Source organism: Acinonyx jubatus, chromosome B2, assembly GCF_027475565.1.
Source record: "Acinonyx jubatus isolate Ajub_Pintada_27869175 chromosome B2, VMU_Ajub_asm_v1.0, whole genome shotgun sequence".
Classification (NCBI taxonomy): domain Eukaryota; kingdom Metazoa; phylum Chordata; class Mammalia; order Carnivora; family Felidae; genus Acinonyx; species Acinonyx jubatus.
In genome coordinates, this window is record NC_069385.1 from 10,928,257 (window position 1) to 10,954,704 (window position 26,448).

Genomic DNA, 26,448 nt, shown 5'->3' on the forward strand with positions numbered 1-26,448 from the left:
CGAAGCCGGGGCTCCTACCCTAAAATAGACTAAACCCGAGAAGTTAACCAATACTGAAACCAAGGCAACCTCAAACATGACTCTTTGGCATGGCCCCATGAGGTGAGGACACCACAGCTCCGGGAGGAGAGACAGGAAAGCAGATGGAAGAGTCGCTGCTTCTGAGGAGGCCTGAGAAACTCTCTGCGAGGCAGCGGAAAATGGCACCCGGTGTGCAGACAGCAGATGTACTGCTGTGGGTCTTCACGGACATATATGCATATTTTCACTTCTCTCGGAAATCACTCTTTCTCCCTTTCAAGACGGTCGAGTTCACAAAAATATTCTTGTCTAAATTTTTTTTAAGGTCACAGTAAGAAAAATACATCGGTATGAGTTGTCCTCTACTCAGAGTATGATCACTGCTTCACTAGAAGGATGTTTTCTAAGAAAAAAGAAACTACAGGGGCACCTGGGTGGCTCAGTCAGTTAGGCCTCGGACTTCGGTTCAGGTCATGATCTGGCGGTTCATGAGTTCGAGCCCCGCGCTGGGCTCTGTGCTGACAGCTCGGAGCCTGGAGTCTGCTTAGAATTCTGTGTCTCCCTCTCTCTCTGCTCCTCCTCAACTCACACTCTGTCTCTCTGTCTCTCTCTCTCTAGATAAATAAATAAATAAATAAATAAATAAACAAACATTTAAAAATGAAAAAAACAAAAAACAAAAAACTACTTACTTACAAAATATATCTGTAACTTAAACTGAATTACTGTGCAATCAGAGTGACAGGAAATTCTACACAAGTGGCCTAACTCAGAATTTTCCAACTGTTAAACCTATAGGTTGGTCTTACATGGATACCAAAATTTGTGCCCAGGTCCTATTTATTCAACACATGTTCCCTAGGGGCGTCCTATGTGTCAGGCATTGCATGGGGTATCAGGAACAAAGATTTGAAAATCCATGATCCCTGGCTGCCAATTCACTCAGAGTCCAACAGGTGAAGAAAATTCCAATGGCATTTTTCAGAGAAATAGAAAAATCTATCCTAAAATCTGCACGAAACCAAAAGAGGCCAGAACTAGTCAAACCACCTTGAGACAGAAGAACAAAGCTGGGGCATCACACTTCCTGATTTCAAACTATAGTACAAAGCTACAGTAATCAAAACAGAATGGTAACTGGAATAAAAACAGGCACACAGACCAACGGAACCTAATACACAGCCCTGAAATAAATGTACACACACACCCTCAATTTTTGACAAGGGCATCAAGAACACACAATGGGGAGAAGATAGCCTCATCAGTAAATGGTGTTGGGGAAACTGAATATCCACAGGCAAAAGAATAAAAGTGAACGCATACACACCATGAACAAAAATTAACTAGAGAAAGATTGAAGACTTATATGTTAAGACTTGATCCCATAAAACTCCTAGAAGAAAATACAGGGAAAAGGCCCGTTGGCATTGGTCTTGGCAATTATTTCTTAGATAAGAGACCAAAAGCAAAGGCAACAAAGCAAAAGTAAACAGGTGGGACTACATCTGCTCAGCAACGGAAATAATAAATTGAAAAGGCAACCTACACAGTGGGAGAAAACATTTGCAAACCGTGTATCTGATAAGGGGTTAATATCCAAAATATTATAAAGAACTCCTACAACTCAATAGCAAAAAAACCCCCAAATAATCCAATAAAAAATGGGCAAAGGACCTGAATAGACATTTTTCCAAAGACATAAAAATGGCCAACAGATAAATGAAAAAGTGCTCAACATTACTAAGAATCAGGGAAATGCAAACCAAAACCACAATGAGACATCACCCTACACCTGTTAGAATGGTCATTATCAGAAAGATAGGAAATAACAGCATTGGCGAGGATGTGAAGAAAAGGGAACCCCTGTGCGCTGTTGGTGGGAATGTAAGTTGGTGCAGCCACTGTGGAAAACAGTGTGGCAGTTCCTCAAAAAATTAAAAATAGAACTACCATTATGATCCTGCAATCCCACTCCTGGGTACATATCCAGAGGAAACGAAAGCAGGATGTGAAAGGCATACCTGCACCCCCCGTGTTTACTATAGCTTTATTCACAATGACCAAGATATGGCAACAGCCTAAATATCCATTGATGGATGAATGGATACAGAAAATGATACACATACAATGGAATATTATTCAGCCATTAAAAAAAAAATCCTGCAATTCGCAACAACATGAATTAATGTGGAAGTGAAACAGGCCAAGACAGAGTAAGATAAAAACTGTAGAGTGTCACTTATATGTGGTATCTAAAGAAAAAGAACAAAGAAAAGCCAATTTCATAGAAACAGAGAATAGAATGGTGATTACCAGAGGCTGGGGAAGGAGGAAATGTACCAAGGGTGTAAATTTTCAGTTATAAGTAGTAGTTCTGAACATCTAATGTACAGCATGGTGACTATACTTAATAATACAATAGAGTACAGTTGAACGTTGCTAAGAGTAGATCTTAATCATTCTCACCACACACACACACACACACACACACACACACACACGCACACACACACAAGTTAACCAGATGAGGTGATGGATGTGTGAATTATCTTGATTTTGGGAATTATTCCACAATGTGTGTGTGTGTGTGTGTGTGTGTGTGTGTGTGTGTGTGTGTATACCAAACCACTACATGGAACACTTTAAATATATGCAATTATATTTGTCAATTATTCCTCAATAAACTTGGGGGGGGGAGTAATAACGTACTACAGAGAGAGGGGGGAAAAAAGAAACATTAACTGTCCAGTGTGATCACTGCCTCACTGGAGCTGAGCATACAGTGATGCAAAGAGTGGTGGAAGGAGAAAGGGAGAGTCCGGAAGGAGGAGCCTGGCCATTGTACCATATGGATGGGTAGATGCCTGGGAGCTCTAGGCAAGAAAGAGCTTGTAGAAAAACAAGGAGCCAAAAAACAGAAAGGGTAAGGATAACCACACCAGCAGGTTTGTGGAACATCAACAGCGTGGCAGGAGCAGCTGGGGAGAGAAGTTTGTGTGGTCTTATTACTTCCGAAATGCCTACCTCCCCCTTAACCTGTCCCTAGAAGGCTCTGTCTTGCTGAATGGAAACTATCGATAAATGTTCATCAAGTCCTAAAACAAGACAGACAAGGAACTGATGGGCTAATGAGATCAGCCAGGATTCCAAGAAAGGATGAAATGAGGGGAGAGAGGCTTTACTAAGCATTTAATGCCAGGTCCTAGGCTACCTGCTTCCACACATGAGATCTCATTTAGTAATTACAGCTATCTTTTAATAAGGAGGAAATTGTAATATAGACTGGTTAAGCAGCTTCCTCAAGATCACTCACCTTAAGAAGCAGCTGATGCTTATACCCAGGTCTATTCTACTCAGCATAGACTCTACTCCACCCTCCCTGTCATACGGTACTTCAAGGTCATATATCGTTTGTCTTCATGCCACATTATATAAGCATATATTTATTATTTTTTGAATCTAAGAACATGGAGAAAAACAGAAAGCAAAAACTTAAGTGTTCAAGTATACATAAGCCATTCTAACACCAATAAGCCATCAGAAAAAAAGCACATTGTTGTTCCTCAAGAAAGAAAAAAAGAAGGGGTGCCTGGTGGCTCCGTCGGTTAAGCGTCCGAATTCAGCTCAGCTCATGATCTCATGGTCCGTGAGTTCGAGCCCCGCGTCGGGCTCTGTGCTGACAGTACAGAGCCTGGAGCCTGTTTCAGATTCTGTGTCTCCCTCTCTCTCTCTGACCCTCCCCGACTCACGCTCTGTCTCTCTCTGTCTCAAAAATAAATAAACGTTAAAAAAAATTTTTTTTTAAAGAAAGAAAAAAAGAAGTAACGGCTTCTGTAACTCCTAATGAGCCAAGTACCAACTGACCCTGGAAGGTACTAGCATTCTAGGACACAGGACATACGTACATATACAACACTACACCTGCATGGTGATGCTCCCGTAACCATGTCACAGAGGCGGCGCAACAAGGACATGCAGGCTGTCCCTGCAGTCACACAGTCCCAAAGACTATGAGCAAGTGAGAGCATCTAGAGGAAAGATCTTCATTCTATCAAAGACCTTTTTTCCACTGTCCGTTGCATAAGTCAAGACCATTCAGTGGGCTTCCCTCAATGTTCTGTTACTACCTTCATTTAACAAATTATTTAGCACCCCCTACTTGTCAGAAACTAGGCCAGCGAGGTGCCTGCACATAAGACATGAATAAGCCCTGCTCTCCAGAAGTTTGACTTTTCTATCCCACAGACTGTAGTTCATATGGGTACACATAAGGAACACAGGCTGTGCGATAAAGAAGAAACTGTGAAAGTCGTCATAGTTTCTAACTTGTTTGTATATCGCCATCAATGGGTAGTCTTTCCTTTTCCATATTAATGACAAGGGAGAAAAAAACCCTTCCATTCTAGTTACAAAACTTACTGAGATACACACTAAAGCCCCCTCAAGCATAATACTAGGAAATCCAAAAATTCTAGAATCACAAAACAAGAATGAAAATCACAAATATGAAATTGGTTCAGACATGATGACTGTTGTCTGTTAGATGTTATTAGAGAATTTTTGAATACAGACTCATCGCTAAATACTGTTACAGATAGGTTTAACAAAATATTAGCTATAGATCTAGAGTCCAATGTCATACAATTTTTTGGAACTTTAAACATACACGTAACGTTCAAATACAATATACCTAGCGGTTCTTTTTCCTATGTATGGGGATATACACTACCATTTCAAGTACTGCTTAACGTATTTTTATTCTCCCAGCAAAATCCAGAATCCACGTTTTTCCACCAGAAGTTCTAAGCTACCACACAGACTCAGTCTCTGACGGGACCTACTTCAAAGCAAGGTCCTCAATACATAGCCACCAAAGCAAAAGACGCTTTTGAAACTACAGATGTGTAAAGGACAATGAATGAAACCAACCTAGTGAATCTGTTAGATGGCAAATACATCTGCTCCATGTTATCCTGAGCCCTGAAGTTAGGACACTTCCACGTGTCCTTGGCCTCGGGCACCAGGCGGGATGCACTGTACTCAGGGTCAGGCAGGGTCTAGCTATAAACAGCCATCAGAATGTAGGCTGGAGCTCCCTGCCAGAGTCCCAACGCTTAGCACAAGCCAGGACTGGGCCTCAGAACTGGGACTTGCTACCCTACCATATATGCATCTAGCTGGGAGAAAGAAGGGAGATTGATGGAAATTCCCAGTGAAACAGGGAGCTCTCTCCGGCCTCTCCCACTGTCACCCAACAGAATGCAGCATGATCATGTCCATTAACAAGGAGAGGCCAGGGAGTGGGTATTTCAGCCACTGGCTTTCCAACTTCTTCAAAGACCCCGTGATCCAGGGTGTTACAGAGCTGGGACCCTCTGGAATGAAAAGGACAAGTAGGAATGACGACAGAAGCAGAGTCTGACCCAAGCAGTCCTCAGGGTGAAGACGGTCCTGGAAAAGGCAGACAACATCCGGACTGGCTGCCCTCTCCCTGTCCGACTCCCCTCGCTTCCTGATGGGTAGGGAACATTCACCAGGGCAATCAGTAGTATCTGTAATTATCAACTACTCTGTCTTGTTACTATGAGTATTAAAACATTATTGGGAAAGATATTTAAATAGGCATCTTCAACAGATGTCTGAAGTTGAGTGTGATTTCACTACTGGTTTTCAAAACCAATTTCCCCCCATAGGAACGCATCACTTTATTTAGTATTTCTTACTTCTTTAAGGAATCTCAATGGGCACATGAAATCTGATGTAAGGAAATTCACTTTACAGCTCACTTTGGACAATCCATTCCTTCACTGTTACCTGACACGCATATTAACTCTTGGTGGCTTCCACACGCATGCCTGTAAGCCTACTAAATCGGTGTGACCAAAAAAAACAGCATAAGATGAAGTCTTTATCTGTCCCAACCCCTCAGAGTAATTAATATACATCACTGACACTCTTCCTTCCTTAGTTCTATTTTCAGATAAATCAAATTTATACAGACTAGCAGCTTAAAAATTCATTAATTTGAGCATAAATTTAGTCAACATTTATAAGATGGTTGTAATCTTCAATGTTTATCTTCAAATGATACTTTTCATCCAAAAATGTAAAATGAATTTCTATCAAATAAATACTATTATTCACTTTTTACAGCCAGATGCTGAGCCAGTGGAAGATGAATGAACTATTAAAAAAAAAAAAATGATCTGAGAGAGATACAGAAAGTTTTTGTTTAGTCTCTTTGTAAGAATTACCATTAGGAAAAACAGCTAGAATTACTCAATCTGAGAATTTAGCCACTTCTGACACAAATTTGAATACAGATTTCCAGATTTTCAAATTCTTTTTGAAAAACATATCTACAGTACACCTATTAAAATTAAATAGAAAGATTCAACTGATAAGACAGATTTAATGCACTGAAGAGAAAAACTAAATTCATTTTTTTAATCAGAAAAGCTTTATAAACCATCCAGTGCCTCTTTCTTCAATCACTTAAAATTAGATACCCCAATAACCACTATTCTTCACTAGTCTGTCACCTCTTCTATTTTGTAATAATTTTGATGAATTCCTCTTCAAAATCTTTCAATTTCACATTGATAAAAAATACCGTATTTAAAAAGGGACAATTAAAAAACCCCTTCTAAATCCTGTTTCTAAGCAGCATCATCTACTGTCCTGAACAGTTTTGTGTTTGAATACTGAGTATGTTATTTGGTTGTGTTTGGTCTGAAAGCCTTTCAGAATTTTTATTTTCTAAGGTCAGTTCTTCACCATATTTTGTTTAGATCATTAATATTTATTGTAATGTTGCAATGATAACGATGGGGCATCTAAGTCCGTCAGTCACAAAAACTAAAGAAACACCATTTTCTCTAGAAGGAAGATTAGAAGTAACTGAGCTCATTTTTTGAAAAGTTACACTGAGGGCGCCTGGGTGGCTCAGTCACTTAACTGTCTGACTTCAGCTCAGGTCATGATCTCACGGTTCGTGGGTTCCAGCCCCGCGTGGGGCTCTGTGCGGACAGCTCAGAGTCTGGAGCCTGCTTCGGATTCTAGGCATCTTTCTCTCTCTCTCCCTCTCTCTCCTTCTCTCCCTCTCTCTCTCTCTCTCTCTCCCTCTCTCTCTCTCCCTGCCCCTCCCCTACCCATTCTCTGTCCCTCTCTTTCTCTCTCAAATATAAATAAACATTAAAAAAAAAAAGTTACACTTTCTCCGAACCACCCAACAAATAGTAAGGGCCACGAGGAAGACTGATCCAAAGGAACAAATCAGATATCCATTCCTGGTTCGGCACTGACATAAGCATTCATCTGGCAGCTCGCTACGAGTTTCCTGCCTCAGAGACGCAGGATGAAGCGGCTGCTCAGCATGGACGGACCCGCAGGAAGGGCGGGAATGTGTGCAGAGCGCCGGGAGGAGTAGCAAATGCAGCAGGAGCGCGAAGATAAAGTGAAGAAGACGAAGAAGACCCGATCACTAACAGCACAGCAACCCATCCCGAATGTTCAGTTAATTCCTGAAACAAACGTCTGTGGGGGGTTTTCCATCTGTCTTTTTATGAAAGATTATTTTGTCCATAGAGCACTTGTATTTTGCACCCAAATGCGCAGAGTGAGATTTAAGGGGAGGGCGTGTGAAGAGAACAGTTCGAGACCTGCTGCTCCACTTCTGAAATGAAATACTATTTTTAAAAAGTCACATTGCAAGTAGATTCTCATTCTTATTCTTAATCTGTAAAGACAGACATTTAGAAAGCCTAAATGAAAAAAATAAGAGTATTCCAAAGCATTATTTTAAAACTTCAAAATAATATGTTCAGATACTTTTCACATATAACCAAAGTGAAAAAAATTATATATATTATATGTTATTATATAATATCATATTCATATTATATTATGTTATATTACATTATATTATATTATACTATATTGTACTTCTTTTTATTTTTTTAAATAGGCTTCACACCCGGAGCGGAGCCTAACACGGGGCTTGAACCCACAATCCCGAGATTAAGATCTGAGCTGAGGGGCGCCTGGGTGGCTCAGTCGGTTGAGTGTCTGACGTCCGCTCAGGTCAGGATCTCGCGTTTAATGAGTTCAAGCCCCGCGTCGGGCTCCGTGCTGACAGCTCAGAGCCTGGAGCCTGCTTCAGATTCTGTGTCTTCCCCCTCTCTGCCCTTCCCCTGCTTGTGCTCTTTCTCTCTCAAAAAATGAATAAATGTTAAAAAAAAAAATTTTTTTTTAAAGATCTGAGCTGAGATCAAGAGTCAGGCGCCACCCAGGTGCCCCAGTATATAAAAGTATTTCTGATAATGACACCATCCAGGAGCTCTTTAGCACATTCGGTTGAAGAATCAAATATTCCAATAAAATCGCTACATCAGCTTTCCCCAGGAAGCGGTTTGTTCATACCTCTTACACCATCGAGGTGGGGAAACTTCTGTTCTTAGCAGCTATGCCCATGGAAAAGGAGGCCAGCAAACAGTCTTCCATACTCTTCTGGCCCCCTCAAGCAGTGAGGCCTCTGCAGCTCTTTGCTTCCAGCTGGCTTTCCTGCATCTGCTGGCCAAGCCCCCAGGACACCTGGCGTGGCCAAGGACTTCCACCAGGCTCTAACTGGACGTCCACAAATTCTTCCACGAAGGCACCTCACACTACCATCAAACTTGTATTTTAATATCCAGCAAGATAATCTCCTTTGTTCCTCTTTAGTAGGTCCAGAAATGTCATTTGTACACCTTCTGTTGGTCATCAGAGATCAAAGCTGTCCATCAGAGGGTGTGATAAGGGGCAGAAAGAGAGGCCCCAGAAGACTCTAGCGTGCAAGCCGTGGACCATGTCATCGCAAGGTGGCTGAGAGCATTTGCAGGACGGTGTGGGGGGGCCTGCTGGCTGAGAATGCGGCCTGACACGCTCCCACTCCCAGGCTGAGAGCATGCCATACCCTTGAAGCACGGAAGACACGGCAAGAGTGCCATGACGGATTATTCGTATGTGCACGCACCCACACTGGCGTGTGTACATATGTGTCTTCAATGGGAAATAAAATTTCTGAAACAAATACCATTTTAACAAGTCAGCACTGCACTAAGCCATGCTGCATGGGGTATTCATGTACAGGGAAAGACTGTGGTCACAAGTCATTTTCAGATGTCTACACAGAAAATAAGATGCACTAAGGCACATTTAAATGAAATAATTTCCATGATGCTTGCAAAATCAACCACGTTTTCAACTTGTGAACAGTATAAGCCAGTCAAAAGAGATCACAGAGTGTAGACAGTTCTTGAGCTGTTAATTACATTTTAATGTCTGTGACAATTCTGTTTATGTATTGGACAGACTGTAACTCACAGTTAAGTACATAGTCACATAAATTACAAAGGAATTTATAAAGTAGCACACACAGGTCAGACCCACAAATGTAAATGTACTATTTATAACCTAGAAAGACGCTGGATAAACATCGCAGATTCAACACTTACATCTAGTTATCATTCCCTCCCCCAAACAAAAATGACAGTACGGTTTGCCTTTTCATTCATTTTGTTTGTTTGTTTGCTTCCCACAAGAACAGGAACAACAACGGCAACAAAATTTTGGATGCAAGAAACAGATGGACAATTAGGAACTAACTCAGCCAACACAGTTGATGAGGGAGAATCTTCGAAAGGCTCGGAAATCGGTGGTACCAGATACCTCTGGGCACAGAGTGGGTTGCTGGGGAGGTGGGAGTGGGGTGTCTCTCCCACTAAGCTCAGCATCTCCCTCAACCTGGCAGAAACCCAGAGATTCATTCCCAGAGGAGGGGAAACACAGCGGTTCTGCAGAACCACTGCTATAGGAGTGCTGTGGTTGATCGATATCTACTGAATACGGAGATACCTTCATACAACCCTACCAACTGCCCTCTTCCCATGGTCAATCTGAGGCCAGTCCAACAGGAAAACTCTATATACTGGAATAGGAGTGGGGGCATCCTAAATTCCCCTAAACAGCCCACCCAGGTACCTCACCAGTAGATCTTATGGTCAGCAAGCCCTCCTATGGCATTTGGACAAGCAAGAATCATTGGTGGCTGAGGAAAGCCTTCAACAGGAAAACAGAGACCAAAATAAACCGGGAGGCTGGGGGTTGGGGGGGGGGGGGGGGAGGCAAATTAGAAGGCAATGAAATGATGCAAAACACACTACAATCATTAACGTCTCCATAATATAAAAAATAATCGTGAAACAAGAATAGGATTCTATTAAAACAAAATAAAAAAGAACTAAGAAAAGGAAAAAAGAGGGAGGAGAAGCAGGGAGGAAGGAGGGCAGGGGTGGGGGAGGGGCTCGGAGAGGCCTAGAAAGAGCCTTGCAAATTAAAAATGCAATAGCACAAGGAACCCTTCCAGAACTGGGAATAAAAAGACAATGACATACAAAATAGTAGAAAAGATCAGTTAGAAGTCTGGTAAGTCCAGTATCAGGTGACAAAAGTCCTAGAATGAGAGAAGAGGGAAAATTAAGGAGTGAGGGAGATAAAAGAAGTAATTCAAGACATGACCCCAAGGCTGAAAGAGTACACAGGGCAGTGGGTAAAAAGGGATCTAGGTGAAACTGAAGGACACTGGGGAAAAGGAGGTGCTACATCGGTCAGGGAGTGTGGACACGCAGCATCTAGAAAGGCCCCACGCAAAGAACCAGGAAGCAAGACGAACAGCTTCAGGTCTCCTAACGGCAACACCAGGAGCTAAATGACAGTCAAGCAACTGCTTCCAAATTCTAAAGGAAAATCATTTCCAAACCCCTATTCCCAGTCAAGCGGTAAGTCACGTATGAGGGTAAAATGAAGACATCTTCAGACATGCAAGATCTGAACATTTTACTTCCCCACAACATTCCTGAGAAAGCTACTGGAGGATGGGCTGCACCAAAAGAAGAAACACACAGAATCCAGGAAACCAGAGATGCAACACAGGAAGAGAGGTGGAAGGAAATTCCAAGATGAAAGTTAAGTAAGGGGAGATCCCCGGAAGTGTGCACTTGACACAGAAGTAACCCAGGGAGGGCCCAGCCAGCCAGAGAACCCAGCAGAGACGCCTCTACAAGATGAAACTGATAACGTACCTGTTGGAACTGAACATCTTACGACAAAAGGTGGGCGGTTGTAACTAATTAAAAATCCTAAGTGGAGTGAGTGGTAAGTACATGTAGAAAAGTAAGCAAAAACCAACTCTTAACTCAGAGAAAAACAAAGAGATGAGCAGGAAAGGAGAAAAGTTTACTATATGGCTCATTTCTGAATAAGTTTCCCCAGTCCCAATAATGTCAATACAACAGTGAGCAAACCAAAGTCACGAAAAAGCTATACAGGGAGAACGAGCGGGCATGAAGGATCCATGCTTATGATGAGGACAGAGTGAGAAACTGAAGGCAGCAACACAAGTAAGCGTTATTGAAAAATATGGAGGCATCCTCAAAAAATCCGCTAACTAAAAGAGTTCAAAGTGGTTGCCTCTGGGGAAGTGAAATGGGGGAAGGAGGGCGGGGACTACTGTTTTTCTACAGTAGATCTTGTAAAACCACGGTCTTTGTAAACCATTTACATCTGTAACCTTGATACAAATAAAAACTTTCTTAAAACTAGGCCAAAAGAAAAGATTAAAGACACCACTAGAAAAGTACAGTATCATAAGCCAAAAAAAAATTTTAAAGCCATACTTTATATATTACCATTACTTAGAATTGAGCTAAAAGCCCAAGGGAGGCATTGAGGGTATATTCACTGCTCAAAGCACACTTCTGAAAGACAAGATAACAATTTGTCAGAGAGCGTCCTCTCCTTATCTCCCTCAGAGGGTTGCAAGATTATTAATCTTCAGAACACAAAGAAGTGGAAAACTACAATTCCCAGTATACCCTGCAGCCCATTCAATTACTTTAAGTACATGAGGCTTTGCTATGAGGGAGAAGATTAATTTTAAGAAAATACAGAACTAGTTCTCACAAGCCATTTCTAGCTCACTGTGTTCTACAGACATAATTTTTCCATTCTCTACTTGAAGAAAAAAAGGGTAGAAGATAAATCATCTGTTAGGGGTTGCACGTTATTTTTTAGTTACTTTAGAGAACAATCTCAAGATGATGGCACTGAAAGTCTAGAAACATGGAATGTTCAAACCAGGAAGGGTCTCTTCCTCCTCCCTTCTGCAGGCCCCACGCACCCAATTTTGCAGATGAAGAACCGGAGGCTCAGAGAGGTGCCGTGCCCAACCAAAACGCCCAGGAGCCGTGTGCAGCATCACGGAGGTCACGACAGTTCACTTGTCATCCATTCAACAACTGAAAACACATTTTTGGCAATTACTATATGCACACAGAACTGTCCACACTATACGAATACAGAACTGGGGTGGGTATTCATTAACCTACGTTCCATTTGCTGTTCATGCTTTTGGTAAGTCACTTAGTATTTTAGTTGCTTCAGCTCCCCCATCTGTAAAATAAAGAAAACGACTACCCTGTATCTATCTCACAGGGAGGTTTAGGAGAACGGAGTGGATACGTTTCTTTAAGATTCTTAAAGGGAAAAAAGGATACAAAATACTCTCTCCACTATCCTCTGATACACAACTAACTGCAACCAAGTCAAACTCAGTATTTCCAAACTCAAATCCATCATCAGTCATCACCATCACCCACAAAATTTGCCTCTCCTTTTGTATTCAGGCTCTTGGCTTGGAGCCAAACTCTTCTCTTCCGACCAAAGCGGGAATGTGGAGTCATCCGACACTCGTCCCCTAGCACCCTGCACCTTCTTACCCCAATACGATCAGCCTCTGTGCCTCCCACCCGGTCTCCCTTCTACACAGATTTACAGCAACCTGTCTTGGCCCCTTCAGACTATAACAGAATTCTCATAAATCCAGTGGCTTATAAACAACAGAAATTTATTTCTCACAGTTTTGGAGGCTGGAAAGTCCAAAATCAAGTCACCAGCAGATTCAGTGTCTGGTGCATAGGCAGCCACCTTCTCATGGTGTCCTCGCATGGTAGAAGGGGCCAGGGAGCTCTCTGGGCAGCTCTACAGAACACTGATCCCATTCTCGAGGGCTGTGTCCTCAGGACCACACCCCAAGGCCCCTCCTCCTAATACCACCACACTGGGGTTTAGGATCCAACATATGAATTTTGTGGGGACACAAATATTCAGTCTCACCCCTTATTGTCCCTACCATACAAATCCACCGGGGTCCTACTTTACTCTGCTCGGAACAGGTTGTTCCCCATCTCCAGGTTCTCTCCATTTCTGTCCTTCTTCCTCATCAGGCAGTGGGCAGAAAATGATCTACCTAAAATGCTAATTTCAAGGTTCACCCCTCCTCCCCCCTTGAACTCAAAAGGCTCCATATTGCTTACAGGATCAAGTCAGGCCTCCCAGCTTGGCATTCGGAGTTCTCTGGGACCCAAGCCCATCTTTCAGTATCACCTCAAGTGAGCTACTCGCATGCAACTCAGGGCAGGTCCCTCTAACAAGCAAGACTGCCTGGCCCCCCGACCCTGCCCCCTGGTGCTACCCTTTCCACCTGAGACACAAGGCCCACCTTTTGAGACACAAGGCCCACCTTTTAAGTGACCTATTCATCTTATGAAACTCAACTCATCATCTTGAACTAAGTCGTCCCCTCTTCACCTGCCTCCTCAGAAGACCATACACCTCCCGGGGTAAGGAAGTTGATTAGTCAAAACTGAAACTGCTGGGCCCCAGCACTCAGGTGGGCACAGAGCAGGCATTCGACAATGCAGAAGCAACCAGGACCTCACGGGACAAGACGTGCAGACTCAACGAACAGTCTACATTCACCGCCTCCTTGCCTTTCTTCGTTCACTCCTCAAACCACTGTGGTTTAGCTCTATCAAATCACAGCCAAAAAAACCAAAAAAATCTCTGGCCACTTCTTAATCCTTCTTTCTTCTTGACCCTTCCACGGCACTGGACGTCGCTGGCCATCTACACTCCTCTGTACCGGCCCCACCCCCATCTCTCTCACGGCACAACTCTCTGGTGTTGGTCCCATTGCTCTGCCTCCTTTACCAGGCTGGCTCACTATGTCCTGTTTTGCCATTCACCCCTTAAGTACCTGGGTAACAAGGTTCGTCCCTCCTCTTTTATTCTCCTTAGGCAATGCACATCCTTTCCTGGGGCTTCTACTATAAACCCACCATCGTGATTCTCAACCCCAGGTTACACAGGGTCAAGGACCCACCCAAGACAGAGTAAAATAAACCTGCTGGGGATGGGCTCACCATGTACAATTTATGTTAAAGTTTCCCAATTGGTTCTGAAGAGATGCCAGGATTAGAACCACTGAGCCACACAGCAACCCCAGAACGGAACCTCACATTTCTCTCTCAGCATCCACAACTCCCCTGACCCTCTTTCCACCTGCCCATTGACCACTTCCGCTTCCTGCAGGCTCCCACCATAAAACCAAAGTCACTACCTTCTCTCAGATCTGCTGCCCCTCCTGGATTCCTGCATCTCTGTAGCGACATCTCACCAGGTGCCCCAAGGCCCTCCCTTGCCTTGCCTGATACTGGTAACTAAGATCCGTGTATTCAACCTATTAAACACACCCTGGACCAAGCGCTACCCCTCCAGCTCTAGTAGGGTCGCACTTATCATTCCCCCTTCTTCCACCTTCCACATCTTCTGACTTACGGGTCTCCTTCTGACATACAGATCTCCTCATTCCTTCCCAGCTTAAAACTTCCCACAATAACAGAAAGCGCTGTTATTTATTTTAAATTGAGACAGGGAGCAAGAGAGAGAGCGCGCGTGCAGCAAAGAGGGGCAGGGAGAGAGAATCTCAAGCAGGCTCCATGCTCAGTGTGGAGCCCGACGCGGGGCTGGATCCCACGACCCCAGGATCACGACCTGAGCCGAAATCAAGAGCTGGACGCTCAACAGGCTGAGACACCCAGGTGCCCCACAAAGAGCTCCTATTTAGATAGGGTGAAGTTCAAATTCCTTGGAACGGTACATAAGACCATTCCCATTCACCACCTTTCTCTCCTCTTCCTTCCCAATCCAAACTTGTTATCACCTTCTCCAACATCTTTAGCCCTAGGAGAATCACGCTGCTCTTCAACACAGCATATAAGTTTAGGATCATAAAACACCAGATATACTGTTTCCACTGTGGAGAGTGTGACCCACACAGGGGTGTCTGGGTGGCTCGGTCGGTGAAGCGTCCGACACTTGATTTCATTTCAGGTCATGACCTCAAGGGTTCGGGAGTTCGAGCCCCACCCGGGCTCCACACTGACAGTACGGAGCCTGCTCGCGATTTTCTCTCCCCCACCCCCCCCCCCCACTCCTCTCCTGCTCTTTCTCTCTATATAACAAATACATAAATAAACTTAAAAAAAAAAAAAGAGTATGATACACTCGCGCGCACGCAGACACACAGTCCTATTATTCTCTCACTAAAAGTCAGTTTAAATGTGACCTACCTTCCTGTCAGGCCTACCCACTTCAGCCTCCATAAAATCCCTATATCCCCCCCGCTCTTCTATATATAAACCTCTATCACACTCATGACCACACCATGTAAGATTATTGACACAGCTGCTCTCTGGCTCTCCATTTGTTCTAGAGGCCTAGAACATACGTCTTTTTTCCAAAGCAAGTTTTTGTGACATTAGAGAAATTATAAAATGTGGCTGAACCACAGGCAAATACCATGGCACAGACAGGGCGCTCAGACAGACAACGCTTTTTTCTGAAGAGACAGATTATCACAGGCTAGGAAATACCAAAGAGAGAGAGAAAGAGAAAATATCTGCTTTCAGCCCACTGTTTTAATTATGAAAAGCAGAGAATGCTGTTCCTCAAAAAATCAATCACTGACAAGTTAACTAACCATCTTTTGCGGGAATTACTGAATACTCCATTAAATGGAAGTCAGAACCAGAATTTTTCCAACTGAAGACTGAAATTCTTTACTTCTCTTACAGTCATCCCCAAGTAAATAAAAGGGTAGAAACTATGGTCTTCAGCTTGGGATGGACGGTAGATAATAAACTCGCAGGAAAATCAAAATTTACAGCCGTGGACTACAGGAAGACTATCATTTTATCTTACTACCTTTTTATTGGCATAAGTCCCATTTTCTAATGGTCTTCTTGTTCCTATTAGAAATTATGGGCAGTTTACACTAACAGGCTTCCGTCATGTTTCATCTCCAAATCCTACTGTGGCTGTTCATTCCAATCAAAACCAAAATAGATCAATTTTTGAGATTAAAAAAGGAGGGACATTAAAAATATAAATTACGCTTCCTTTCGGCCGGAACCGCCATCTTCCAGTAATTCGCCAAAATGACCAACACAAAGGGAAAGAGGAGAGGTACGCGCTATATGTTCTCTGGGCCTTTTAGAAAACATGGAGTTGTTCCTTTGGCAACATACATGCGAATCTACAAGAAAGGTGATATTGTGGACATCAAGGGAATGGGCACTGTTCAAAAAGGAATGCCCCACAAATGTCACCGTGGCAAAACCGGAAGAGTCTACAGTGTTACCCATCATGCTATTGGCATTGTCGTAAACAAACAAGTGAAGGGCGAGATTCTTGCTAAGAGAACTAATGTACGTATTGAGCACATTAAGCACTCCAAGAGCTGAGATAGCTTCCTGAAGCGTGTGAAGGAAAGTGATCAGAAAAGAAGGAAGCCAAGGAGAAAGGTACTTGGGTTCAACCGAAGCGCCAGCCTGCCCCACCCAGAGAAGCACACTTTGTGAGAACCACTGGAAAGGAGCCTGAGCTGTTGGAACCCATTCCCTATGAATTCATGGCATGATAAATGTAAAAAAAATAAAAGACTTCAAGACTGTTAAAAAAAAAAAAAAGACAGAAAAAAATATAAATTACACAAGCAATCCAAAATCCTTCCGATATGATCTATAATAAATTTTGAACATCAAATAAGATTATAAAGAACTATTAAATCATTAAATCTATGCTATACCAACTTCAGAAAATGAAATCTGTGAATATAGCATTAAAAACTTGTAAAAAAGCAAATTCTGCATAAGAAAATGTATCCATAAGTATGAGTGTTTTTATTCATTCATCTCACTTATGCCATAGACGTGGCTAGAGACTTAATGAGCAGGAAGGTTAAATGCTGAATGCTTTCACGGTTTATCAGATTCTCAAATTTGCAGCAGTACTGTGCCCCAGCTCTTAAAATTAAACAATCTCTCCCTATGCCCCCCCTTTAAAAATTAGGATAAGACCAAATGGCTGAAACCAGTCCTGCTGTATGCAGTTATGTAACTAGACAAGAAGGGTGTGAAAGTTTGAATGAAAATATTCGAAGTGACAGCTTTCCACCTTAGTCTTGCCGTGCCCTCTCCAAACTGCAGGGAGCAGATGGTAATTTTCAAGCACATTTAGACCAGGCTTGGAAGGACAACTCAGTGATAAAGAAGTAACTGCAAAGGGGAAGGGGGGCGGGGGGGGGGGGAACCCACATGTTTTGCAACCTACAGTTTTTAATCTAGAAAAGCTTTAGAATCGGTTCACACAAACGGAAAAGCTGCCATACGCACAGTTCCATATAAAAAATGCTGGTGTATAAATTACAAAATAAATTTTTAACAGTTTCCTTTTCACATTTGCACTATAGTATGCCAGTAAATACTGGAATGTTTAAGGTGGGGGGGGCACCGGAAAGTCAAATCTAAATATTATATAAGTCACTAAACAAGACATACTCACTCTTCCCTGCTCTCAGTCTCGTCATGGCCAAAAACCAAGGCAATGGGTGACAATGCCATTGGCATCAATACCAGTACTGCTCTCCAGCATGATGGCACATCAGGTTTAAGGCCAAAAGTTTAAAGGATAACAGAAAAGAAATAAATTACACATTTTTTATTCATTTTCATTATAAATGCAAGCTGACTCCTGACTCCTGTACTGGTTAAGGGACAGAAAGCTCTCTGCCTCTTCTTCTCTTCAAACCACACTAAGAAAGAAAATGAAAGCAGTTCCAGAACAGGTGACCAGCACCTTTGTTAGGGCCCCTCTCCCAACTCTAGCTCCACCTTGAATTTCCAGTTCAAAGAGAAAGTTCAGGAAAAAAGCCCTCCTTCGCACGACAGCCTAGGGAGGCAAACAAGTAACAACACTCGTGAGCAGGAGGGCCTGGCGGAACCCCCACACCAGAAGTTTGGACCCAGGCCAAGGCCACACCAGGGCCTCTGCTTCTACCCACTGGGCCACCTGTCCTTTAATTTCAAGTGGCTTATGCCTGGCATTTAAGCTTCCCAGGAGTTACATACTGCCTCTACATGGGGAGGAGACTAGGGTTCTAAACACTCCTGAAATCCTGGGGGATGGAAAGAGAGCAGCTGGGTTTGTGGTCAGAAAACCCAGGTTCAGCTTTTGACACTTCGGAACTGTATAACCTTGGGAATGTTACTTAACCTACACCTCAACCTCCTCATCTGGAAAACGGGAATACCCCCGGCACTATGCAGCAGGCCTGTGACGAGGTTCAAGTGAGATTACAGATGTAAAAGCCCTTAGCAAATGGCACTGATCTTACTAAGGCAACCTTCTAGTTGTTCTCATACTTCAAGCAAGCCCAGGGCAGGAAACAGAAGTTTCCCTCCATCACAGTGGCCCTCCACAGGACTCCCACAGATTCAACCATTGGCTTTTCTGGGCCATTACAACTTTGGAGTAAATTAGAAGTCAGAGACCCCAAATTTCTATCTCTTGGCTATTCAGTTTAGATAACTGCATCAATCATTTTTTCTAATGCCCCCCCCCCAAGTTTCTTCCCCTTACATTTTATGCTACAGTTTCAACAAAATATGACTGACACATTTTATGAAGCAAACCAATGAGTTTTTTTTAAGCAATAGGGGTCCCTAGATCTAAGCATTTTAAAAGCTGACATCATTTGCTTGACATCATGAGAATATACACATATACACACACCTACAATGCAATAAATGGGCTATATATATGGCTATAAGAAAGCCAACCAGGAGCATCATCTTAAGAACAGGACCCAACGTGTAATGCTGGGGAGATGGCTTGACAAAGTGGCCAAGAGTCTGAAGCAGCACTAATTGAATTCAATTCCACCTTATTCACTGCGAGTACTGGGCAATGTTACTTAATCTCTCTGTGCCTTAGTTTCATCATCTGTATATAATGAGATAGCAGTATATACCTCAAGGAACCGCTGTGAGGTTGAATGAGTTAATACATGCAAAATACTAAAACAGGCATGTGGCACACAGTGGGGTGTTGTGTTTATACCGTCATTTAGTGCGTCCTGAAAAGTGTAGATCATATGATCATCATATACACATATATGATGTGTTCTACACATTCACATAGCTGAATGTACTTGTGTAAGCATACACACATCTTTCCATGTGGAATCTGCAATAAATTCATTTAGGTTAACATTAAGCAACATAAGCTGAGTGTTTGCTCTGTGCCGGGCACTGTTCTGGGAGGTCAATACATATGAACACGATTAATCCTCATAATAAGCCAACAAAGAGACTAAGCTCCAGAAAGACCCCAGACCCACTATCTTACTCACTATCTATAATCAGTCTACATGGCCACAGTTACAATCACAATACATGAACACAGATTACATAACCAAATTTTTTCCCTATAAATCTGGTAAGAAAACCATTGTAGTCTTTATTTTCATATTATTTTCACAAATTGTCTTGTTTATAAAAATATCATAGCATCTCTAAGGATCCAAGAGAGAGTAGCCAGCTGGTTCCTATATTCCAAAGCCAACTGCTCAGATATAAATCAATGGATTATATATTCCCATTTCCAACTGTCGGATTTCAAACAGATAAATACACTCATGCACACTCACATATCAGATTTAGGGCTCCATTTGAAAGGATAGACTCTTTTGATGAACTTAAGGTTTCATGGTTTTAACCAATACTCATATAGCTAACTTAGTGCTTGACTTGATTATTAACATTTCTCCTTAACAGGAATTATAAAATGATTATTTTGCAACTTTTATCAGAAACGCTGCCTACAATAGGTGATATTTTGCCAAAACAGAGAACTAAAAATAAAAATAACCATACAGTTTAACCAAGTGACTACTCATTGGTGAAATAAATACCAGTTAAACCAGGACAACATGTGAAACGCACAAAAGAAACAGGTCGGTGTACTGTTTACCGTAATCACACGTTTCGATTTTAACATACGTGTTCCACAAATGAAACAGCTTGTATTCTACAGAATGGAAACCTGTATGCACTTATATATAGCAATATTTTTGTAGCCGAAGTTCACTCTCAATGTCAATTCAGGCTTAAATTCCCAGCTTTTGAAAATGAAAGAGCAATTTGCTTAACTTTTTAAAGTGCCATCCACACTTCCTGAAAGCTTACCGCTAATTCTCAATAATAATTTAGATATTATTCTTTCCAAAACTAGATATTATTCTTTAATCTCCCTGACCCATGTTCATTTATCCCTCCATGTTACAGTGAGCTGAGCCTGAAAACGTTATCATAGCTTGGATTTTACCTTTCACACATGTTCCATTCCATAGGAGAAGCACCTATCCCACTCCCAACAGCCCTGAGCTAGTAGTTTATCAATAAAAGCCTTGTCAAATGGCACAACATGACAAAAAAAGTGTCTAGTATGAAAGGAACAAAAGCCATTGTTACCACCAAACACGTTTTGTTAATTTATTCTGATGATCCTGTTTTTGTTTTAATTATTTGTGGTAATTATGGCAGTTAATGTGCTGTAACATTTTCGCAAAAGAAATGAACTCTCAATATCATAAAACCTTCCCAAATCTATCACTGTTTCATCTGCGTCCAACACACTCAAACACAACAACTAGATGACATCGTGTTAGTTGACTTCCAGAGTCTGAACCAATTCTACGTTAACGGGATCATTTGGAGGGTGGAGAGGGGAGTTGAGTCCTCAATCATTTACATCAGTAAGATCCAAAGCACAGGGAATAGAATAGTCTAGATTTCCTCAGTCCTGAAACAATTCTGTCAATTCTGAGATCTACCCACACCGTCTGCCTTGGGTCTGAAGAGGCTACTTAATAAGCCTGAAAAAATGAACCACTCAAAACTTCAGCAGGGTCTGCTACTCCCATCATCCCTAACCCCTGCCTCCCCCCCCCCCACCACCCCCCCACAAAGTGTCTCTAAACTGCCTCAGGTATGGGTGGTAAGGATTTCCACAGAAAATCCACAAATAAAAATTAACACTCACTCAAGCCCAAAGAAAATAGCCATTTCAAGTTCATTCTAGCTCATCATGGCAATTGTGTTCAATTGTTAATGAAAGAAAAGAAAGGAGAGAAAGGAGAAGAGAAGAGAAGAGAAGAGAAGAGAAGAGAAGAGAAGAGAAGAGAAGAGAAGAGAAGAGAAGAAAAGAAAAGAAAAGAAAAGAAAAGAAAAGAAAAGAGGGAAATGGGGTACTAGTTAGCTAACTAGCTCTGGTTCACAAAGTAAACTGTTAATGCCATAATTCACAACTCGCTGAAGAACCGTATGTTTTGTGAAAACATTCATAATAACATTTTCACACACACACACACACACACACACACAAATGTGTGTGTGGGGGGGGGGTGGTTTCCAATGAGTTCTACTGGTAAATTCTTTACAACTATCACCTCATTTAACCCTCATAAAAACCTATGGAGGCAGGCAATAATAAATATCAAACTCATATCACAGAAGGAAGAACCATCTCTCAGGTTAAGACTGAGCTTGAGAGCTCAAAAGCAAACAAGAAGTGCCTGTGTCATGAGGGTGACACAAGATAAGACAAGAGCAACTGTCCTAGCAAGTCAAAAGAAATCAGACCTCTGTCCTACCACAAAATGCCTCCGTGGAAGAAGAAAGCAGCAGGTTTCCAACAGGCTCCAGCTGCACCCTATCCCAACCCACAGGGTGACCTGAAGGTAAAACCAAGGCCTCCTTGGAAAGGAACAGCAGGCCCCAAAATGACCAACTTTGGGATCCACCATTAGGACTCATTATCATGCCCTGAGTGGAAAGAAAGTCATCCTTAGGACGATGTTGGGACTCTGAAAAAAGCGTCAAGACCATCTTAAAGAATATATCAAAGTATTTCAAATCACTTTCATATAGACTTTGATCTAGTCTCACAACACATTAGGATACAGGCTGATTGAAGGGCTATAATTCCAATGTGTTAGGATCTAAACCTGGAATTCTGAAATTCTAATCTCTAATCCAGTCCTCGAGCTCTAGAAGATTATAAAGTACCACCCTATGCCATGGTCCTGCTTACTCCATCAGTCAAACAGATTGCCTATGTGCAAATGATGCATACAGCACATCCCTCAAAGTATCATTAAACGTTTCTAGGCATTACCCCTCCTATCGGCATTGTAACAAGATCCTCCTGCATCTTACAGCAAGCTCAGAAAGGCATAAGGAACGTTTCAGTTTTCAAGCCTAAATCTGTTTGGTAACCCTCTCTTCCTCTGTTCTCCCAATTATGTGGGGGAGGAAGAAACAGGGAGTATAAAAACTAAACTATAAATGAAAAGCGAGAATCTAGTCTCCAGGAAAGTCTTGTCTCTGGGAACACTAATGATTATATCTGAAAGCTCTAAAACACAGTAAAGCATGGCTCACAGGCAGAGGAAAATAGAAGTCATTAGCTATTAATAGAGCCAGAGAGTCAATTGTTATAATTAAATCACAGTTTAACCTTCTGCGTAATTCTGATTTAGTCTTGACATGGTTCCTTGTGGTCAGTTTTGGAATAACAACTGCTAATGGTACAATGTTTGGTTCAGAGAGAAAAAAACGACATCCTTCTAGCTAGAAAAGAACCATAGGCTTAGGGGTCTAATTTTAATAAAAACATTGTATCAATGAAGTCCAATCACTGGCTCCTAAGTTTTTTAAGTGAAGAGAGACTTAAACACAGAAACAAACTAAATGTGAGGTGCCTGGGTGGCTCAGTTGGTTAAGCATCTGACTTCGGCACAGGTCATGATCTCGCGGTTCGTGGGTTTGAGCCCCGCATCGGGCTCTGTGCCGACAGCTCGGAGCCTGGATCCTGCTTCGGATTCTGGGTCTCCCTCTCTCTCTGCCACTCCACCACTTGCGTGCTCACTCGCTTCCTCTCTCTCTCTCTCTCTCTCTCTCTCTCAAATATAAATAAACATTAAAAAAAGAAGAAACAAACTAAATTTATGAAGGCTACTGCAAATTGAACAAAGGAAACATCCTCACTCAAAGTCCCCCCATGCTAATGCCGAGATAAAGAGTAGAAACAGAACTTCCCCCAATTTGGAAGAAAATATGTAAATAGCAAGTATTTACACAACTGGAAGTGTCCCTTTTCTAGACTAACCCAACTTAAATGTAACAATTTGAGGTAACAACGCCTCTGTAATACCTAGAGAAGAAGCATTTCCTGCCAATCGGGCTAAAGTCATTTAGCTAACTACATTTAAGCCTCAGATTTTCTGAAAAGACAAATCAGCTCTGAACACGTGCTGGGCTTTTTCATTATTTCAGTATTCTACATGAAGGACTCAATCGATAAATATTCAAATAAATTCACTGGGTAAGAAGTTTACTGCACTTAGTCATGCGAATGAAGTAGTAATTTCAACTAACAATCTTTGCAAAATTCCATGTTACATTGTACAGGCCCAATTCAAACCCACTCCTGACACCCTACAGCTATAAATTATCTCTGGAGCCTGAAAGGGAAAGACAGGCCAGGTCGGAAATAGCATAACAGTTGGACAGTTCCAGCTTACAGAAAGCAAACCCTGCAATAACCTAGACCCACAGCCTTCAAAAGTCTAATCCACTGTCGCAAAGAGAGAAAGAAATCCTTTCCAAAGAACACTCTTCTTTAAAAAATACACTCTTTATTTTTACTTCTTAAGTATACAATTAAATATGGGAACGTCAAAAGCAAACCAGAAAACAGAAGCTGCAAAATAACAAGGAACGAGCCGAACCCTTAATGGTCGGATGGTGTTTGGAGAACAAAGAGGGTGTATGTTTCCTCTTCAAAGTCAGAAGTTCTGGGTCCCCATTCCAGGCTTCTGAAGACCGAGGAACAGTCCCTGCTGCTGGAGGGGGCTCTGGTATACACAGAGAAGCCAAGTATCTGATTCTTTCCGTATGTAATAGGAACACTCAAGGAACCAGAGCTCGTGCATTGCAACATGGTAATAATAACATACCCACACAGAATGTATGCTAAACAGTGCCCTGGGCTGTTAATAAAAATTTGTTAAACATGTATGCAAAGTTCTGGAGATTCATACAAAACCCTGTTAGCCAGTTTTTAATATCTGGGTAGAAGGATTATGGAGGGGTTTTTATGTCTATACTTGTTACATTATCTGGATACTTTACAGAAAACACCAATCATTTCTCCTGTCAGAAAAAAAAAAAAATTAAGCCGATTTTCCTTTTTTCCATTTTTTAATTCAATGTGGCTTTAAAGAAGGGATAAGTTTAGCATCTTCAACCAGGTCAGTGGCGTTCTTTCAAATATGCCCTCTGAGCCCCAGACCACTTACAAAAAAAAAAACAAACAAACAAACAAAAAATAAAACGGAACAAAACAAAAAAAACCACAGAACAGTTGTAATGACCACAGCAGAACCAGTTACTGGACAGACACGTGCCTTAAATGAATAACAGTGAGTATGCAATTCTTTCTACTTGGGGCGCCTGGGTGGCTCAGTTGGTTAAACATCTGACTTTTGATCTTGGCTCAGGTCATGATCTCACAGTTCAGGGGATCAAGCTCCACGCTGGACTCTGTGCTGAAAAGTGTGGAGCCTGCTTGGGATTCTCTCTCCCTGCCTCTCTCTCTCTCTCTCTCTCTCTCAAAGACATAAACTTAAAAAACAAACAGTTTTTACTCAGCAGAAATTCTGAAGTATTAGGTATAGCTTTAATTTTCAGGAAGAAAAAAATACTTTAAGTTCTGGTGTTAAATATGTATTTGCGGAACTGTACTAATTACAATGAGAAGCTACTCTGTGATTATTAAAAACGACTAGACTTTACGTTTAGGGTGAGGGATTGTTAACAGTTCACCCTACTCTACCTCACATGATTTTGCACACTTGCAGGCACTTACGGCTTAGAATGCCAATCAAATCCCCAACTACCTAGGGTCAGAAACTCAGTCATACTTTGTGGAGCCCTTTACACAGAATAGTGTTCACCAGATTACTGACCAATGGGCACTGTCCACTTTCTAGACTTTAATTTAGCTATTGTTGGACTGCAACATCAAAAAGAACTCAAAAGCAAAGAACAAACTCAAAGAAGTTTCCTAACATTATAGGGTACAGTACAGATCACCATACGGAAGGAACTAACGTTCACACTAAACAGACCATATTTCTCCATTTATTAATCAGCTATTATAAAATACAAGCAAAACTTATAAATTTTAAAACCTATTTCAGGTAAAGCTTTTCAACTGCAGATTAGTGCAGATTAGAAACCAAATGAGAAAGTCAAATGACGAAAACATCCATTGCCAAACAAAACCAAATCCTGAAAGATTCTCCCCCTACCCCTCCAAACTGCAGTTTACCTAGAGTCTTCTATTTGCTAATACAGTAAAAGGATACTTTTTAAAAAGCAGAAAACCAGGCAAAGTTGAGTTCTGGGGTTTTGAATGTCTTCCTCCTGTTACAGGAAAATAAACCCTGACCCTCTGACCCTCCCTTTCACTTCTAGGAAATTTATCTTGAAGAAATACTTTCACAAGGATTCACGGTAAGAGAGCACTCTTTGCAACATCATATGTCACAGTAAAATACTGGCATCAGCCCAAATATCCCTCAGTCGGAAATCTGGTTAAATAAATGACGATATAGCCACACAAAGGAATACGGTGCGACATTCTCTAGCTAGGGACAGCGCAAACACAAAAGAATATGTCTGAGATACATTAAGTGCGGAAAGCAAGTTAAAGGAGAATATGTGTAACATTATACCGTTTTAAAACTTTATTTAGAAGTACATACAAATGACTTACTATCTCTGAAGAGAGATTTCAGATAATTTTTAGCCTTTTATAATTTCTGCATTAAGCATTTCCAGAAAGTGTTTAATCTCTGACAAGTAGTACTTTATGATGGGGGAGGGGGTGGAGAGAGAATAGAACTTATTCCCCTCCTTCCCCCCCAAAATGTGACGTTCAGCAGTTTCCTGGAAACACAGCAGAAACACTTGTAGTTGTGTGCACCTAATTTATTAAAAAACACCACGTGCGACAAGATTTGGAAGCGGTCCCTGCTCGTTCAGCCTCCTAACCCCCTTGAAGTTACGAATATAAAAGACA

General features: G+C 41.9%; 1 protein-coding gene and 1 pseudogene across 11 annotated transcripts in view; one reads left to right on the plus strand and one right to left on the minus strand.

Moving 5' to 3' along the window:
- The window catches only part of ARID1B (AT-rich interaction domain 1B), a 448,658-nt gene that overhangs the window by 343,715 nt on the left and 78,495 nt on the right, over positions 1-26,448 (minus strand). The gene's annotated exons all lie outside the window — the stretch shown is intronic.
- Positions 16,364-17,078, plus strand: LOC106975724 (60S ribosomal protein L21-like; annotated as a pseudogene).